We start from the raw sequence: 20,163 nt of genomic DNA, 5'->3' as shown, positions 1-20,163 counted from the left end.
GTCTATTGCTTCTGAGCCTGTGGCAGCGTGGAACACCACTGCTTCCCTCGTGGTGGCAGGGAGCACAGAGAGCGAGGAGGGGCCGGGGTCCCAACATCTGCCTTAAGGACACACCCCCAAGGCCCAGCTCCCTTCCATTGGGTCCCAGATCCTACATGTTCCACTGAGCCTTTAACACCTGCGCCTCGGGGACTCCCATCCAACCTTAGCAACGACCCAAACAGGGAGCAGGGAAGTGGCAGAGTGGAGTCAGGGACTGTCCTGCCTGAGGGGCTTCCTGGAAGTCCCACCCAATCAACCTCCTCCCCAGGCCGTGGCTGCTGCTCAGTGGACTCACGGCCAGTCCACAGAGAGTTGGAATTCCTGAAGTAAGACGAGGGGAAGGGACGTGGGCGAGCAGCTGGGGTGTCCGCTGCCCCTCTAGTTTTAGCCTGGACTTGAAACCAGCGACATGCTGATAGATGCCCGATTGGCCACCAGGGGTGGATGCAGGGGTGCTCTGGTGCGTGGCCGTGGCTGGGGCTGCAGTGTCAACCTGGCCGTGCTCTGCATGTGCCATGCCCAGGATGGTGGCCGCGAGACCGTGACCAGCTGCAGCACTCCTGGCCTGGAGTCTGGGCCGAGTGTCTCCATGTAGATGAGCAGACACTTACCACCATGTTACGATCCCCTCTGCCTTTAGCACAGTGACTTGGGCAGCCTGGGTGGGGGCGGCCCCGAGGCCTGGAGCGGTCTCCACGGTGTGTGTGTCACAGAAAAGGGCCCAGCAAGGCCCTTCTCAGAACACCCACCGGGGCTGGTGGCCCGTGGCTGTACTGACCACGGGTGAACTCAAGCCGCCCACAGGGTTGCTAAGAACTCCTGAAGGTTTAACCCCTGGCCACCGAGGCTTGATGCAGCTGGCTCCGGACGGTCACAGACTGGAACCTGCCTTGCTCCAGGGAGGAACCTGTCCCTGTGACACTACACCAAGTGCCATGGACCTCGAGGGAGGGAGCCTTAAATATGTGACCAGGCATCAGGGACAGTGTGATTCTCAGCCTTGGGACAAGCACTGAGGAGCCAGGCAGAGGCGCCAAGTGTGCAATGCCTCAGTCACTGAGACTGTCCCCTCCAGCCGGCTGTGCAGTGAGCAGCCTGGATCCCGGGGACAGCAGGAGAGGCTGCATCCCAGAGTCTCCCCAGGCAGGCAGAGCTGATGGACGGCGTGGGAGCCTCCAGACAGAAGGCCCGGCCTCCACACGTAGAGCCGGAGGTTTCCTGGAGCACCTTCCTCCCGCCTCTGGGACAGCCGCGCTCCCGGGCAGTCCTGATGCCAGGGGACTTTGGCAGTGTCTGCAGTCCTTTGGGTTGTCACAGCTGACATCTAGTTGGTAGAGGCTGGGGATACTGCTCCTCATCCTGCAGTGCCCAGGGCGGTCCCCACAGGGACCATCGGGCCACCAAGGCCAGCCTTAGGCTGAGGAGTCCTGTGCCAAGAAACCAACCAGCAAGAGCTGCCCCCGTGAGTCTCGTGAGCCACAGAAAAGGCTTCTCTTCTGTTTCTTTTTTCTGTTTCTCCCTTGGCACTGCGGAGGGGTGGGGAAGGAAGAGGCTGTTTATATTCAATCTCGCTTCCACAGCAGGGAAAACGCTGTTTATACAGAACATCAAAGGGGGCTGCCACAGATATCAATTCCATATTGCAAGAGCCTTTGCCAAATCAAATTAGCTTATTTTCCTTGATATTGAGTTTGACAAGCAAGGAGACTGTGAAAACCAGAATTCCAACTGGGCGTGCCCCTGTAATTTGGTAAACTTTTTTGGAGCATTGAGCTCCCAACAGTAGCCTTATTCTTCAATCAAGGATTATGTTACTGTCTGTATTTATCTTGTCTGGAGATTTGCCTCTTCATATCCCCAATTCCTTCTAATATTCAGATTCTCCGGGAAAGTGACGGGGGTGGCAGGGGCTGGTGGACTGGCTGTGGGTGCCCAGGGAGAGAGGCCCCTGTGCCACATGAACCCACCGCCCAGACGATTGTGTGCAGGGAAGGGCGGGGGGTGCAGCATTAGTGTCAGTCAAGGGGGAGAGAGAGAGAGAGCTCTCATTCCCTGCGGCCAGTTGCTTTCAATGTTTTTTGGCTCCTGGTGGCTTTGTGATCTCCTGAGAAGGGGGTTTTCTGCAAGGGCAAGCACACAGGTGCCCCTTTTTCCTGGAGTCCCAGGGTGCCCACTGGCTTCCTGAAGCTTAGCCAGGGAGCCCTGCTCTGGGACCAGCAGCCGTTGCTGTAGCTCAGAGCACAGAGAAGGAGGAGGACTCCCCGCTCCAAACAGACTCAGGCATGTGCCCCCTGCCACCGCCTTACACCTGTGACCTGGGGCCTCACCTCCTGGAATCAGCTGCTCTGCGGTGAACTGGACATCGACATCTGCTCCTCCAGGCGGCCCTCTCACAGGCGAGGGGGTCACTCTAAATCACTGTGGAGAATCGGGCCTGGATGCAGATGGAGCTGAGGAAACCACTCCCTTCACTAGTATTTGTGAAGCTCCAACCGCTGCAGATGCCCCAAGGAATGCTGGGAATTCAGATACACTAGGACCAAATCCTTGCCTGCAGGACCTCACGGGGCTACTGAAACCCACAAGAGAGAGGTAGGCAGATGTGCAGGCGCTGAGGCCCTGGGGTGCACCCAAAGGAGTGCAGAAAGGAGCTGTGAGGATGAGGCTGGTGACCAGGGTTGGCTCTGGGGGTGAGAACCTGAGCCGAGGGATTCTGCTGCTGGCCTAAGGTCTGAGCTCAGAGCCAGGCACCTCCAATACAAGCCAGACCAAACGGCTTCTAGACTGGGTCACCAGGTCACAGGGCTCCAGGCTCCTCCAGAGGGCTGGCTCTCAAGTGCCATCTCGGTAATCTTGACTCCACTTCATCATTTTTTCGCCTAGTGGCACCGGCTATGCAGTCTGGACTGGTGATTTCTGCTTTCCACAGAATCCCTGCAGTGTAGACGGAGCCTGTGGGTCCGCAAGGATGGGCCAACTTTCTTGCTCTGACTACTCTGACCCGGGAGTGGGCCTGACAGCCAAGTGCTGACTCAGCATCCAGCCCACTGCCCAGCGGGAAGCGCAGGCTTACCTAGGCCATAGGAAGAGCACCACGGGGTCCCTCGAGGAGCCGAGAAGGTCTGCAAGGATGTGGGGGCTGGAGGGCTGCAGGGGATGATGGGCCAGATTGCATGGGGCTCGGGGGGCACGCCAACACTCTGCTTTGTCCCGAGAGAAGTGGGAAGTCACCAAATGCCTCCAAACGCCTTGGACAATGTCCTTCCCTGCTCTGCTTTTCTGTCTGAACCCGGACAGCATGAGGAGCGGACTCTGTGTTCCCAACTGTCCTTCCCACACTCCCCTCCTTCTTCTCTTCCTAGAAATAGCACCCCGGATCTCCCTTGGCAACTTACCCTTCCTCCTTCTTAATCCCAAGGCCTGGGAGGTATTGATGCCATCCCGGCTCTTGCAGGGAACCTGTGACCCTAAGTCCACGGATATGTCTCCTCCATTTTACCAACGGAGTTGATCTGACCATAGTCAAAAAGGAAAAAGGGCACAGTGCAGAGATTAGCTGAGTTTCCCAGAATATGAAGCCCTCTTTCCCCTGAGAACCTCTCCCTTTCCCCTGGATAGTGTGGCATAAAACTTCCCTCTCACCAAAGGAACTGTGACAGGAGAAAAGCTTGTGCTTTCTGAGGGCCACTTCAGGTTGAAGTTGACATTCTGAAAGTCAGATCCAAGAAATGTAGCCCAATGGAAACTTGATGATACTATGTGAGCATCTGAATCAAGCCTCACCTGATGTCCAACCACCTCTGGGCCTTTCAGCCTCCTGAGCCAATGATCCCGCTCTGTTTGGTTAAGCCATTCTGAGTTGGCTTTTGGACACGGAGGTGCTTCATCAATTCCGCAGGCTTTAGCAGCGATCTAATGTTGCTGATTCTGCAGAAGAGTTTTTACAGACTCCTCAAAACACAGGGCATCTGGGAGGTAGAAGCCATGTGGAAACTGTAATCTGAAAGCATGAAATCTCATATTTTACCCAAGTATTATGATGGGCCGTCAGTCCAAAACTTCACACCACAGCACGGCCGAATTCATAGTGAGCGGTCTGAGATGCATGTGGACACAGTTCCAAAGATTCAGGATTCAGTTTCCACTTGGAGGAGAGCCTAGAATTTTTGGATGTCTCTCCAAGGATTCAAGCTGGTGGATCTGAAAAGCCAGCAGGGGGATCTCCTGAGGAGGGTTTTCACGGCTCTCGGGGACACTTCCTCTCTGTGGATAGGAAGGCCCTTTGCTGCTGGGCCTTGGGCTCTTCCAGGGGGAAGCTGGCGGGGGCTCAGAGGGGTGAGTAATGCCAGAGACTGGGAGGCAAAGGCGGCCTTTGGCTGGGTACGAGCTGGAGTCAGCAGAAGCTGGCCCGGTGGGCAGTGCAGACTTGGAGGCCTGCAGCTGCCCGTGCTGAGTTTGGTGCCCGTCTCCTCCTTTTGAACTCAAGGCAGATGATAAAGGGCAGTCCCAACCCTGCTGCGTTGAGGCCTGGGTCTCGGCTGCCAAGAGCCACACTGAAGAATCGAGGCTCGGCTTGGCCTCTGTTCCATCAGGGCCTCTCGAGCCTCGGTCCTTCTGCGGAGCGGCCTGCTCAGGGACACTTCAGATGGGAGAGAAAGGGGCCTGGTTGCCGCGAAGAGACCAGGAAAGGACCCGTGATCAGCCCGTGCGTGGCCTGTGGGAACTGACCCCTGTGGCTCCTTTGGAAGCTGGCCAGGCACCTGATCCCTCTGAACTTCTGTTTCGTCTTCAGCTCAATGAGGGACAACAATTGAAAAATAAGAGCCCAGGGGACACTTCCGCACCACCCTGTGCAAGAGTTAGCTCCCTCCATGTGAGTACAAGAGTCAAATTCAACCCCAGGACACTACAAAAGCAGTAACCTGCAGGCCAGGGTCACGGAGGGAGGGGACCAATGGAGCTGGAAACCACCGCTGCTTCCCACACGTCCACACAAGACGCGCCCTGGGTAGGGGGTCACACAGGTCAGCCCTCGCCCGGGCACGTGACCTGTGGCTTCTGCCCAGTGAGCCTGTGCATGAAGGGAAACTAACTTCCTCCAGCAGAGTGATTTCACTGTCACTCTGCAGAGGTGCTGCCCCCCCCGCGGCACAGTGGTGCAGACATCAGCTCACGGCCTGCGGGAGGTGTGCCAACGTGACACATTTAAACCCTGAGCTGATCCAAGACAATTAGCATTGACACTGGGGGAGAGGCAGGCAGAGAGGGAGGGGTGTGTGTTCCTGTTGATGACAGGGGGGTGGGACTGACCCTGGGGCACCCCAGAGAGGCAAGTCCCCCACCCAGTGCTCAGCAGCAGGGGGAGTTCAGCAAGGCAAACTTGGGGTCTCCCTTCACAGTGGTCCCGTTGGCCCACCACCCATCTCGGAGCCAATAGACCACAACAGCCAAGTTTGGACGTAAATTGCTCTTTCTTTCCCTGCTAATGGGGGACTTCCTTTCCCGGGGTTGGAGGGGGTGGGGATCTCTCTGGTGACTTCTGCTTATTTCCCACTTGAGCCAGAAAAGCAAGTGCAACTTAAGACAGGAGAAGCAGCCCGGGCCTCCCGCGTCACTGAGGGTTCAGATCGGCTTTCGTGGCTTGGAGGGAGTGACCGTTTTTCCCAAGCCCGTCCTCCATCACCCTCCCGGCCAGAGTGTCTGGGAAACTTGCCTGCTTGTTTTGCAGGGACCATTAGGTTAAGAGATAGATTGAAAATAATAGGAAGACGTCAGCAACTTCCTCGGTCTGAGCCAAGAGAAAAAGAAAAAAAGAGCAGGAGGCCAGTGGTCAGCGTCTTGGCCTGGACCCTACAGCCAGGCCGCCACAATCCCAGAGCCGGTTCCATCCTTGAGGGTGGAGTCAGCGCACCCCAGAGGCCTTCTGAGGGAACTCTCAGCAGAACAGTGAGTGCTGGGAGACCTCTCCTTGTCCATCCTGAGGGTAATGACACTGGCTGGGATGCATGAGAGAGGTGTCAACAGGAACAGGGGACTACAGCAGGAATGGGACATGGCCACAGGGACCATGTAGAGCTATCAACCCAGCCGTTCATTTCAAACCCTTGAAACCATTGTTGAAACCATTCATTGAGCAAGAAGGGGCACTGGAGGCTCCAGGGAGGAGCCAGGCCAGGGAATGGAGAGCCGATGTAGAGGGGACTCACCAGTCTAGGCAAGAGACCCCTCCCACCTGGGTGTGGGGAGGGGGCTTTTATACCACCACGTCAGGGTAACAGGGACTCTCCTCTCCAGGGGAGACACCCTTCCCACCTGGGTGTCAGGGGAGCTCCTATACCTCCTCAGCCAAGGTAGAGGGGACTCACCCCTCCGTCAGAAGACCACTCCCACCTGGTTGTCAGGGGGAGATCAAATACCAATGCAGCCAGGGTAGAGGGGACTCGCCCCTAGAGGAGGGAGACCCCTCCAACCTGGGTGTCCTGGGCAGCTCCTATACTGCCACAGCCAGGGTAGAGGAGACTTGCCACTCTAGGCGGTAAACCCCTCCCACTTGGGTGTGTGTGGGGACTTGTTTACCCCTGCAGCCAAAGTAGAGTGTACTTGCCACTCCAGGCGACATACCCCTCCCACCTGGGTGTCGGGAGGAGCTCCTATACCACTGCAGACAGGGTATGGGGGACTCGCCCCTACAGGAATGAGACCCCTCCCACCTGGGTGTCCAGGCCAACTCTTATAGTTTCCCAACCAGGGAAGAGGGGTTCAGCCCTGCAGGCGAAAGACACCTCCCACCTGGGTGTCCAGGGAGCTCTTATAGGGCACCAGCCAAAGTAGAGGGGACTCGCCCCTCGGGATGGGAGACCCCTCCCACCTGGTTGTCAGGGGGCGCTTGTAAACCACAGAAGCCAGGGTAGAGGGGACTCACCCCTCCAGGTGGTAGACCCCTCCACTTGGGTGTTAGGAAATGCTACTAAACCACTGCAGCCAGGGAAGAGGGGACTGGAGGTGCGAGTCCCCTCTACCCTGGCTGTGGTCATATATGAGCTCCCCCTGAAAATCAAGTGGGAGGGGACTCCCACCTGGAGGGGAGATTCACCTCTATCATGGCTGTGGCTATTTTGAGCTTCCCCCGACACTCAGGTGTGAGGGGTCTCCTGCAATAGGGTCAAGTCCCCTCTACCCTGACTGCAGTGGTATAGGAGCTCTGCCCACACCCAGGTGGGAGGGGTCTACCCTGTGGAGGGGGGAGTCCCTTCTACCCTGACTGCTGGGGTAGAGGAGCTCCCTGGACACCCGGGTGGGAGGAGTCTCCTGTCTGGAAGGGCGAGTCCCCTCTCCTGGCTGCGATGATATATGAGGAGAAATGAGAGTAAGGGGAGCAGGTAGCGCAGGGAGAGGAGGGCTCAAGGTCCAGGTTCACTGATGTCAGGATTGAGGAGCAGGGCCTGGGCTGAGGGAGGCCAAAGTGCCCAAGCAAGGGGCAAGACTACCTTTTCCCAAAGGATGCCCACAGGGCCAAATTCCCAGTTCTAGTCCCTTGGCCCAAGTGAGCATCATGAGAAAGGGATCTTGAAAAGGTACCTAGCAGGGACAGGGACAACAGGAGGGATGAAGGAGGGTAAAGCTTGAAGAGCCAGAGAAAGGTTGTTGTTGGGGTGTGGGCCAGGACTCCAGGAAAGAGACCAGGCTAGAGACCTAGAGGAAGGCCCAGGCTAGGGGAGAGTAGGGAAGGGCGGGGCTGGGCAGGCAGGGCGGCTGAAGTGTTCTGAGGTCCAGGGAAGCCAAGGGGAGCAGGGTCCTGGCCTCAGCAAGGCCCGCAGTCTAAGCCCAGGGAAGCACGGAGAAAGATGGGCCCCCAGAAGCTCAAGTGAAGATGCAGACTAGGGAATGGAGAGCCAAGGGCCAGGCTTGGGCAGGGGACTCAGGATAGTGGACAAGGTTTTGGAGGGATGGCAGGGGATCTAGCAGGGAGCAGACAGGCTCCTGGACCAGGGCCACCTGCACTTGTAAGGGTTCCCGGTGCAGGACCAAAGGACCAGAGAGAGCAAGGGGCCCAGGCAAGGGGCAGGGCTCAGTTTTCCATAAGGTGCCTTGGCCCAGATGAGAATCAAGGGACAAGGACCTGGCAAAGTAGGCCTGGCAAGTGAAGGAGGCCAGGAGGAGGGCGATGGGAGGGCACAGCAGGGGTTCTTGTTGGGTGTGAGGGGGGCAAGATCCAGGACCCAAGCCAGGTGCCCAGGCAAAGGACCCACCTGACCGACAGTGAGTGAGGGATCCAAGGAGCAGGACTGCAAATGCCAGAGGAAAGCGCAAGGGAAGGGGAGGAGGGGCTGCACGAGTACCAGGATACAGAGAAAAGTGGAAGGAGCACCTAGGGGAGCATGCTGGCAGTCCCAAGCAAGGGGCCCACAGGTCAGATCCAACAGGAAGAGACTCCATGCTAAGCCAAGTGACATGAGGATCACTGTCAGGGGCTCAGATGTGTGCCCAGGCCAGGGACTGGAGCAAAAAGGGTGAGGGTTAGGGAGGGCAGGGTGTAGACATGGACAGCATGCAAGGCAAGACAGCAGGGTTGGGAAGGGAGGGGATCTCTCAGGGCTGGTTGGAGCAAATCTCATGTTAACTGCCAGCCTTCAAGGTTCAGGCATTGAAAGGGACTCAGGCGAGGGGCAGAGCTGTTTCCCATAGGGAACCTTGAGGGCACAGAGACCAGCCAATTCCTCTCCTCTGCCCAGGTGAGTAGATCCTCAGAGAGGGACCTGGACCAAAGTAGGATCAAAAGAAGGCACTGTGAGGAGATACCTGGCATACAAAGGTTGGGGTGTCGTCGGTTGGCAGCCAGGACCCATTCGAGGAGCCCAGGCTAGGGAGAAGCAGGGAAAGTGAAGGGTCCCAGCCATTCCAGGATACCACAGCGCCAGTAAAATCAGAGGGGAGGCACAGGATGGGGCCTCTAAAAGGAGGCCTGAAACCAAGGGAAGGGAAGGGTCTTTGAGAAGGGCAGCCAGGGGCTCAAGCAAGGAGCCAGACCCAGTAATGGAGAGCCAAGAGCTAACACCTGTGGCTGGGTGAATGAAAATGGATATGGATGGGGACAGGAGGGAGGGGAGAAATTGGAGCAGCTGGGGCAGGGGGATAAGGCTCAAGGTCCAGGTCCACTGCAGGGTATCAGTGTTCAAGAGTATAGGGCCGAGGCTGAGGGAGGCCAAAGGCCCCAGGCAAAGAGCAGGACTACATTTTCCTGAAGGGAGCCCACAGAACCAAGAGGCCAGATCAAGTCCCCTGGCCTGGGTGAGCATCCTGGGAAGGGGATCAGGAAAGTGGGCCTGTCAGAGACAGAAATGACAGGAGACCCGAAGGAGGAAGCAGCCTGAAGGGCCACAGGACAGGTGTGGGTGGAGTGGGGACAAGGACCCCAGCAAGGAGCCCAGGTTAGGGACCTAGAGGAGGGCCCAGGCTAGGGGAGAGCAGGAAGGGCGGGGCTGGTAAGTGGGGGCTGCACTGGTGTACTGCAGTACAGGGAAGCCAAGGGAGCAGGGAAGTGGTCCCAGCGAGGGGCCCTCAGACAAAGCCCAGAAAAGCATGGAGCAAGATGGGCCACCAGAGGCTCAAGTGAGGAGCCAGGCCAGGGAATGGAGAGACAAGGACCAGGGCTTGGGCAGGGGACTCAGGACAGTGGACAAGACTTGTGAGGGAAGGCAGGGGATACAGCAGCGGGCAGGCAGGCTCCAGGCCCAGAGCCACTGCCAGGGGTCAGGGTTCCAGGTGCAGGACCAAGCACCCAGGGAGAGCAAGGGTTCCAGGTAACAGGCTGGGCTCTGTTTCCTATAGGTGCAGTGGTCCACATGAAAATCCAGGGACAGGGACCTGGCAAAGGAGATCTGGAAAGAGAAGGGGGCCAGGAGAAGGGCGACGGGAGGGCTTGGCCTGGGTTCACGGTGAGTGCATGGAGGGGCGAGAGCCAGACCCAAGCTAGGTTCCCAGGCAAGGAACCCACCTGACCGTTCAAGGATGAGGGACCCAAGGAGCAGGATACCAGCTAGCACCAGGGAAAAGTGCAAGGGGAAGGGGAGGAAAGGCTTAGCGAGGACCAGAAGAAAGAGGGAAGCACAAGGGGCACTTAGGGGAGCCCACTGGTGGGCCCCAGCAAGGAGCCCCCAGGTCAGAACCAACATGATGACATTCCACGCTTTGCCAATGGACATGAGGAACTGGTAAAGGGGCTCAGGCTCATAGGGGCAGCATACACTGCAAGAGGGCAAGGGAGGGAAGGGAGGGGATCTCTCAGGGCTGGGTTCAAGCAAGTCACATATTAACTGCCAGGTCTCAAGTTTCAGGCAGTGAAGGGGATGCAGTCAAGGTCAGGGCAGTGTTTCCCATAGGGAACATTGGGGTGCAGAGGCAACCCAGTTCCGCTCCTCTGCCCCAGGTGAGTAGATCCTCAAGAGAGACTGGACCAAGGAGTGCCAAAGGAGGGCATTATGAATTGATGTTTTTCTTCTGGAATTGGGAGGTGGTCAGGAGGAGTCAGAACTCATTAGAAAGCCCAGGATAGGGAGAAGCAGGGGAAGGGGAGGTTTCGTAAAATGCCAGGATACTATAGGACAAGGGGTATTGAGGGAGACACAGCAGGAACTCGAAAATGGAGCCTGAAATCAAGGGACAGTGACAGGGTTCTTGAGAAGGACGACAGGATGCTTCCGTAAGGAACCAGGCCCAGGAATGGAGAGCCAAGTGCCTTGGCCCTGGCCAGGGTTGCATGAAAATGGACAGGGCTGAGAAAGGGAGGGAGAGGAGAAAGGTGATCAGGTGGCACAGGTATTGGAGGTCTCAAGGCCCAAGTCCACAGCTGGGTGTCAGAGTTGGGGAGCAGGGCCATGGATGAGGAAGGCCAAAGGGCCCAGACAAGCGGCAGGGCTACATTTTCCCAAAGGGAAATGCAGCAGTTCCCTGTCCCTGGTGAGAATCCTGGAAAAAGGATCAGGAAAAGGGGCATGGCAAGGACAGGAAAGACAGGATGGCCAAAGAAAGGCACAGCGTGAAGGGCCGGAGGATTGGTGTTGGTGGGGAGGGGACCAGGACCCCAGAAAGAAGCCCAGGCTAGGGACCTAGAGCAGGGCCCAGGCCAGGGGAGAGCAGGAAAGGGTGGGTCCGTGTAGGAGGGCGGTACTAGGGTTCTGCAGTGCATGGAACCCAAGGGAAACCGGGAAGCAGCCCAAGCAAGGGGCCTGCAGTTCAAGCCCAGGGACACACAGAGCAAGATGGTCAAGCAAGGAGCCAGGCCAGGGACTGGAGAAGTAAGGGCCAAGGCTGGAGCAGGGGGCTCAGGACAGTGGACAGGGCTAGGGAGAAAAGGCTGGTGATCCAGTAGCAGGGAGCTAGGCTCAAGTGCCAACACCACTGCCAGGTATCATGGTTCTGGGTACAGGACCAAGGTCCCAGGGAGAGCAAGAGGCCCACGTGAACCAGCCCTTTGAGATCTTAGGAGGAAACTCACCAGGGTTGCATGAGGGAAAGGGCTTTGTTTCCCACAAGATGCCCTGGTGCAGATGAGAATCAAGGGCATGGGGCCAGGCCAAGGGGTCCTGGCAAGCAACAAGTTCCAGGAGCACGGAGACAGGAAGGCATGGCACAGGGTTGCGGTGGGTATGGAGAACGACAAGAACCAGGACCCAAACAAGGAATCCAGGCAAGGGACCAACCAGCCCAAAAGAGGATTAGGAATCCAAGGAGCAGAGAGGCCCACTCTCCAGGGGAAAATGCTAGGGAAAGGAGAGGAAGGAGCGGTGCTAGGATAAAGAGATAGGAGGTGGCACCAAGGGCAAGGAGGGGAGCTCACTAGGGAGCCCAAGCAAGGAGCCCCCAGGTCAGACTGGACAACAAGAGACCCCACGGGAAGCCATGCGACACAAGGTACGTGTTCAGGGGCTCAGGTGAGTGGCCAGGCCTGGGAATTGGAGCGCAAACTGTTGTGGCTAGGAGGGCTGTGTTGGGGTAGGGGCAGTATGCAAGGCTAGAGGGCAGGGGATTGAAGGGAGGGAGTCAGGAAGCGCAAGGTCAGCACTAGGCCTTCAGTGGGCAGAGACCAGCCAATTCCACTCCACTGTCCTAGACGTGTAGATCCTCAGAGAGGGACCTGGACCAAAGGAGTGCCAAAGGAGGGCACTGTGAGGGGATACCTTGTGTCCGGAATTGGGTGGGTCAGTGGGAGCCAGGACCCTTCTTGTAGCCCCGACTAGGGATAAGCAGTAGGAAGGGAGAGTCCGGGCAATGCCCGGATACCACAGTACTGTTGTAGGGTCAAATAAGGCAAGGCACCGAACATAGCAGGAAATAGATTCATTTGGCTGCAGGCAGGCTCAGAGGGCACAGCTTTTGCTGTAATCAATCAATCCTCAGGCAGTTTCTGAATTTAATACCCAGCATGTAAGGGTAGGGGCTCAGAATTTCACAGTCTACAGAGTTCACACAAAAACAGCTTTTTCTTTCACTGTTTTGGGCAAATTAACTCTTCAAGGACAACACCTGAGAAGGGGAGAGCTTCTTTTCCCCATTTTTTCTCTCCCTGCCAGTCGTTACCATGGAACCCAGTTGGTAACATATCTTAAAAATGTAGACATCTCTGTGAAGCCCATCACAAGGCCAGTGGCCTTGTTGCACATTGATACAAACTACTATATAGGATATGTTTGTTAAAAACTAGTACGGGGGTGCCCAGCAGCTGGAATGCTGGTATCTTCTCGGCCAGTGGCCAAGTAAAACAGGGCAACAGGAAAATAGGAAGTTTATCTACATTGGATTCTTTGGCAGAGACTCTTTTGCTGACGGTCCTAAAAACAGCCATGGTGAAGATTTCTGGAGAAGCCCAGGTAAGACGTTTTTGTGGAGAAAGGGGGTGACACTTCAATGCAAAGAGAACAGAGGGGAGGCACAGGAGGGGGACTGATAAAGGGGCTTGAAGTCAAGGGAAAGTAACAGAGTCCTGGAGAAGGGTGGCCTCAAGCAAGGAGCCAGGCCCAGGAATGGAGAGCCAAGTTTGTTGTCCAATATAGAGTTCCCATGAAAAGATACAGGGATAGGGAGGGGAGGGTGGGAAGAAAGGGCAGTAGGTGGTGCAGGGAGAGGTGGGCTCAAGGCCCAGGTCCACTGATGGGTGTCAGGGTTGTGGAGCAGGGCCCGAGCTGAGGGAGGCCAAAGGGTCCAGTAAAAGGGAAGGGCTACATTTTCCTAAAGAGAACCCACAGGGCCAAAGGCCAGGTCCAGTCCCCTGACCCTGGTGAGCATCCTGGTAAAGGGAACAGGAAAACAGGTGCGGGGGGGGGGCACTGACAACAGGAGGTCCAAGGAGGGCATAGCAGGAATTTCTGGAGGACTTCTGGTGGTGGGGTGGGGGCCAGGACCCCAGCAAGGATACCAGTCTAGGGACCTAGAGGAGGGCCCCATTCTGAAAGAGCAGGGAAGGGCGGGGCTGGGCAGGCAGGCAGCACTAGGGTTCTGCCATGCAGGGAAGCCAAGGGGAGCAGGGAAGCAGCCTAAATGAGGGGCCCAGGGAAGCACAGAGCAAGAAGGGCCACCAGAGGCTCAAGTGAGGAGACAGGCCAGGGAATGGAGAGACAAGGGCCAGGTCTGGGGCAGGGGGATTAGGACAGTGGATATGGCAGAGGAGGGAAGGCAAGGGACATGGCAGTGGGGAGGCAGGCTCCAGGTCCAGAGCCATTGCCAGGTCTCAGGTTTCCAGGAGCAGGACCAAGGACCCAGGGAAAGCAAGAGGCCCAGGCTAGGGACAGGGCTCTCTTTCCCATGGGGTGCCCTGCCCATATGAGAATCAAGGGCCAGGGACCAGGCCAAGGGGGTCTGGCAAGGATGGGGGACAGGAGGAGGATGACAGGAGGGCACGGTGGGGGGTGGCGGTGGGTGCTGAGAGAGGCAAGAATCAGGACCCAAGTCAGGTTTCAAGGCAAGGGGCAGATCCCCCAACAGAGCATTAGAAACCCAAGAAGCAGGAGGCCAGCACTCCAGGGGAAAGCACAAGTGGAAGGAGAGGAAGGTTTGGCACTAGGATGTAGAGACAGAGGGCAGTGCAAAGGGCACCCAGTGGAATGCACTAAGGGGACCAAGCAAGGGACCCCAGGTCATACCCAATGCGAAGTGACACCTAGCAATACCTAGCATCAGGTGGAACATCGTCTGTGCCTCAGGCAAGCAGCCAGGCCAGGAAACTAGAGCGCAAAACATCAGGGTTAGGGAGGGCTGGGTTGGTGTAAGGCCTGCATGCAAGGCTAGATGGTAGGGGAGGAAAGGAAGATGATGGCACAGGGCAAGGTCAGTTAAGGCCCAAGACCACTGCCAGGTGTCAAGGTTTGGAAGGTGAAGGGGGCAAAGGCGAGGGGCAGGGATGGGTTTCCCATAGGGAGCCTTCAGGGCCCAGAGGCTAGCCAATCCCACTCCTCTGCCCCCAGTAGAACCTCACAGAGAGACCAGGACCAAAGGCGGGCCAAAGGAGGGCACTATGAGGGGATACCTTGAGCCCAGAATTGGGGGCAGGGTCGCTAGAGAGCCAGGCCCCCTTTTAGGAGCCCAGGCTAGGGAGAAACAGGGGGAGGGGAGGGTCCAGGCAGTGCACGGGGGACAGTGGGGAGACACAGGAGGGGGTGTAAAAATGGGTCTGAAATCACGGGACAGGGACAGGATCTTCTAGAAAGACAGCCAGGGATTCAAGCAAGGGATGAGGCCAAGGAATGGAGAGCCAAGTGGCAGGACCTAGGCCATTGTCTCATGAAAATGGACACAGCTGGGGTAGGGAGTGAGAATAGAAATGGAGCAGGTGGCACAGTGAGAGGAGGGCTCAAAGACCAAGTCAAAGACCCCCCCAAAACTGAGGGTCTGGGGGAGCTCATATACCACCACCACCAGGGTCGAGGTGTGTTAGAGTCTGTAAACAAGTCAGGATGGCGCCTGGCATTTTGCCAGGGGGAGTGGTTTGTGTGGTGGTGCCAGCGAGCCATTAAGTGTGGAGATTTCTTATTGGTTAACTGCTGTATCTAGTTTATGTTAATTAAGATAAGCTGTATGGAATGTATATATACCCCTCCTGTCCTACAATAAACGGCTCCCATTCCTGCTGTATCAATCTACACAAGTTGCTCGTCACCCCCCCCACCCCCGTTATTGGTTATTTTGCTTCAGCCAGACTGCCTCAGAGGTGACTCGCCCCTCCAGGCGGTAGACCCCTCTCTCCTGGGTGTCCAGCGGAGCTTGTATGCTGCCTTAGCCAGGGTGGATTGGACTAATACCTACAGGCAGAGGCATTAGGCAGAAGGAGCTCATATCCCGCCCAGCCAGTATAAAGGGGACTCGCCTCAATAGGCGGGAGACCCCTCCCATCTGGTTGTCAGGAGGGCTTATATACCCAGAAAGGCAGGGTAGAGGGAACTCCACCCTCCAGGCGGGAGACCCCTCCCACCAGGGTGTCAGGGGAAGTTCTTATACCACAGCAACTAGGAAAGAGTGGACTGGCCCCTCTAGGCGGGAGATTCCTCCCACCTGGGTGTCATGGGTGCTCCTATACCGAAACAGTCAGGGTAGACAGGACTCGCCCCTCCAGGCAGAAGACCCCTCCCCCCTAGGTGTCCATGGGTGGGGGCTCCTATAGCATGCTAGCCAGGGTAGAAGGGACGCATTCCTCCAGGCAGGAGAACTCTCCACCTGGGTGTCAGGGAATGCTAGTATACCACCTCAGCCAGGATAGAGGGGAATTGCCCCTTCAGGTGGCTGACCCCTCTCATCTGGGTATGGGGGAGGAGCTCTACACAGCAGGAGCCAGGGTAGAGGAAACTCGCCCCTCCATGATGGAGACCCCACCCACCTGGGTCTGGGGGGAGCTCCTATACAGCGGAAGCCAGGCTCCTGGGGAATGGCAAGAGGGGCACCAGTGTGTGCACAGGCTCAGGTGGCCACAGGAGCCACCTGCTCTTGGGTGGCTGCAGGGGTCTGAGGGGCAATCCATGTGGTTCACTCATATGAGAACTAGAGCCCTTGCAGGGCTGTTTTCTCCCCAGATGTGTCTGGAGTCACACTCACACTGGATGATCACTGAGAGTTGGGACCTGAATGAGATGATGAGAGTGGCAGGGGTGGTGAGCCTGATCTCCAGGAAGAGGGCAGAACCTCCTGGGAGAATCAATGGTCAGGTTGGGGAGAAAAATAGGAGAGGTGGGCAAGGAGGGGACCGGCCCTGGAGGTCAGGAGCCCTGTAGTTCAGAAGGCTGCAGAGGGCAGGGGGGCTTTCTGGGGGATAGGGAGGGGTTGCTTTCCAAGGTGGAGAGCAGGAAGAGGTCAGATGGGGTAGCCATGGTATAAGGTCAGGGAACACCCTCCCGACTGCCTGGTTGGGTTTTCTGTATTCCCTGGGCCCCCACTGTGAATAGGATCCAATGCCACAAATTTGGGTTTGATTATCTCATATAAAGGTGCCCCCTCATGCTTGCTCAGGGGAGGGGTTGCTATGGAGACCAGCGAGCAGGCCCCAAGGGGGGCCAGGCTGGAGCCAATTACTGTGGCTGCATCAGAAGAGAGCCCACCCCGGCCGCTGTGCTGACAGCAGGGCCGGTGCGGAGGGCCGACTCTCAGTAGTTGGTTTCCAAAAAGCAGTGGTCTGGGCAGGAATAGAGCCTTGTCTTTGTGCCTCATACCTTCTGCTAGGAAGGCTGAGTGCCATGTGGCTGCTCTCCCAGTTGCCTGCCTCCCCTGTGTGGCTCAGTCTGGAGTCAACATGGGCATCTATACCAGTGAACTCACAAACCACACCTCAGGTCTCGGGGGCCACAGGACATGGTGCAGTGGTAGCCTAGCTCAGTCATGATGTGAGGGACATGGTCATCATGTATGGTAGGTAGCACAGGGAACTTGTCATTATGGCACAGAGAGGTTGGTGGCATGGCCCAGTCTCAGGGAAGCCTAGTCAAGAGCATGGCACAGTTGATGATATGCACTATCTGTGGCATGGCTTGACTGGTGATGTGGCCCAGTCATGGCAGTGAGCCTGACCAGTGAGCACTGAGGGCCCCCACCCCAACCAGACCCAGGTCTTCCTGAATTCCTGGGCTAGGATATACAGTTTACATAGCACAGTGCCTGCCTGTGACAGCAGGTGAAACACTGTGGGGAACCTGCATGGCCAACCCCACTTTCCCAGGGAAGATGCATAAGAAGGAAGCAGGGGTGTCAGTAGTTTAAATAGAACATCAGGCCAAAATGCCTCTCGTGCATGGCCAGCCTTGGGAAGGTTACCAAGGGCTTCGGGGGCTCCTGGGCTTCTGACTTTCTGGACCCCCATCCTGGCGCTGCCATCTCTCTGGCAACCAACAAATGTCCCCAAACGCAGCAAGGCAGAGTTCAGAAGAGGAGATGCCTGGACAGGCACCCAGGACCTAGGGACATGTTTAATGACTGTTATACTTAACTGGTTTGCTGGGACTCTGGATTTAGAGCAATTGTTGTGCTCTAGGCAAAAGAGGACCCCTGTGGCAGGGGGCCCAGCATAGCATGGCAGGCCCAAGGGTCACAGTCCTGGGTGGTTGAAGCTGGACCATGACTCTCTCCCTCCTCCCTCTGTACTCCAACCCCAGCACTTAGCCAGCCTCCTGTCTGCAGAATCCTGCTCTTAGCTAGCTGCCAAGGAAGGTGTTAATTTCCTTCCATTCCTAGTGTTTTAAACACTAGGGTTTCTCCAGTATTTTCAACATGAATGGGTGATGGATTTTTTTGTATAGTTTTCTTGTATCATGTGGGATAATCACATGATTCTTATACTTAATAATCACATAATTCATGTGGTGAATGGCATTTATTGATTTGCATAAGTTGAACCACCCTTACAACACTAGGAATGGAAGGAAATTATTACAATACTGTAAAGGCTATATATGACAAATTCAAGGCCTACATCATACTTAGGGATAAAAACTGAAGACATTTCCTCTAAAATCAATAACAAGACAGGGTATCCACTTTCATCACTACTATACACCATAGTCCTTGAAACTATCACCAGAACAATCCAGCAAAAGAAGGAAATTCAAAGGATACAAATAGGAAAACAAGTCAAGTTATCTCTGTTTGCTGTTGACAAGATCCTATATTTAGAAGTCCCAAAAAACTCCACCAGAAAACTTCTAAAGTTGATAAACAAATTCAACAAAGTAGCAGGATAAAAGGTCAACTTACATAAATTAATTGCTTTCCTCTTCTCCAGTAATGCATCTGCAGAGAGAGAAATCAGGAAAAGTATCTCATTCACAATAGCCTCACAAATACTTGGGAATAGAAACTGGGGTTAGTAGCTCAGTGGTGGAGCGCTAACCTAGCATGCATGAGGCACCGGGTTCGATCCTCAGCACCAAATACAAATACATAAAATGTATTCATTTACAACAAAAACTATTTTCAAAATACTTGGGAATAAATCTTATCCCAGCTAGCCAACCAACTTATACTGCAGACCTGCCAATTTACATATATCTCTGATGCCCAGGTACAGGCAGTGTCAGAGAATAGATAATTTGGTAAGACATTGACATCAAACTTCATATACTACAAAGATAACACTCAATATTAGCTTGACAATTTGCAAGAATTTTTGTCTTACATTCATGCAAATTTGTTAATTATATCATGAAAATATACATTAAAGCACTTTATTGTTGATCTATATACTTGAAAGCAACTACAATCACTCCTTGAAGGCCATACAAGCTCAGTAGCTGAAAACCAGTCAGACCCCAGTGTGTTTGGAACCCTGAGATTGGTGGGGGCGGGGTGGGCAGCCTGTTCAGGGCATGTCTGCGACCAGCGCCATCTGGAGGAAACCAGCCGTCACAGCGCTTTCAGTAGCTAGGAGCAGCAAGGCTGAGATGCCTAGGGCCAAGCAGGCAATCCAGCAACACTGTTGCCTCCCACTGACCCTTTCTTAGCTGCACAAGGGCTGCAGGGGAGGCTTGGGCAACCTCCATGAGAGTAAGAAAAATGCAAGTGCAGTTCTCTGCCTGGCTTTTGAGCTAATCATTAAAGAAATTTTGAGTTTTTCTAAGACAGATGGGATCCTACTAAAGAACTTATTCTGATACCTGTTGCTGAACTAGGAAATCTGGACTGGGAATTAGCTGTGCTAGGTGATCCTTGTCAAGGATAGGAATTAAGTGGTTTTGTTGTTGTTGTTGTTATTTTAGGCTCTTTTATCTCAACCTTGTTCTGAACAGATGTTCTAAAATTAATAAACACACTTTATTCCTGGATCTACCTGTTTAGCAATATTGGGAGATCAGAAGATCAGATGCCACCCATTTTTTCCCTTATATTGACCCCCACAGTCTTCCTCCTGGTTCTAAATTTTGTTTGACAGCAGAAGATTTTCAGGAGATTTATTCATAATGCAGTATGTGGCACTATATTGCCCCCTGTTTCTGCATAGGCACAGATCACAATGTAATTGACTATATTGATCCAATATGAAACACATTCAAGCCAGGTGAATTTTGATAAATCTTGGTTCTCTGCTGTACCACTTTGAAAATTTGGCAAAGAATTTTCCATAGAATTGAGCTATGAGGATATAAACAATGTTGTTCTGCAAAATAGATTCCAGGTACAGGTGGACAAAGAATCCGTATTGTCAACATAGACTGTGAAGGATTTCTCTATGATGAAATACTATTATGAATTTGTCTTATTTGTAGTTCATAAGCCACAATAATGGTTTTAGGTTATATCATTCAGAAAAGTTTAATAAGAACAAATGCTGAGATAAACAACTCAAAATCAACTATCAGTGATTACAATACATCAAATCAGTGGTGCCTTCTTATTCCTAATGTAAAGGTTAAATTTAAATTTTTCTCTCCTGTTATGTTTAAGTTTTGCTTTTCTGTAAGTTTAAGTTCTGTTTTCCTGGAACCCGAAACTTATGTTAAAAACAGTTACTTATGTCAAAATGTACCCTGACCCAACACCCCCTGACAAAAGGCATGGTTATTCTGTAATGGTTATTTTGTAACAATCCCACTCTTGCACCCTAACTTCCATATGAGCTTCCCTGTTTAAACACTGTATAAGAACTCTGCTTAAGCT

At 54.6% G+C, this 20,163-nt stretch overlaps 1 pseudogene; it reads left to right on the top strand.

The window, feature by feature from the left end:
* The first annotated feature begins 11,940 nt into the window (after positions 1-11,940).
* On the top strand, positions 11,941-19,789 carry LOC144253753 (carnosine N-methyltransferase-like; annotated as a pseudogene).
* Positions 19,790-20,163: the final 374 nt, after the last annotated feature.

The sequence above is a fragment of the Urocitellus parryii genome, chromosome 3, assembly GCF_045843805.1.
Source record: "Urocitellus parryii isolate mUroPar1 chromosome 3, mUroPar1.hap1, whole genome shotgun sequence".
Taxonomy (NCBI): domain Eukaryota; kingdom Metazoa; phylum Chordata; class Mammalia; order Rodentia; family Sciuridae; genus Urocitellus; species Urocitellus parryii.
The sequence above is the reverse complement of the archived record's forward strand: the minus strand, read 5'-3'. Positions and strand labels throughout refer to the sequence as shown.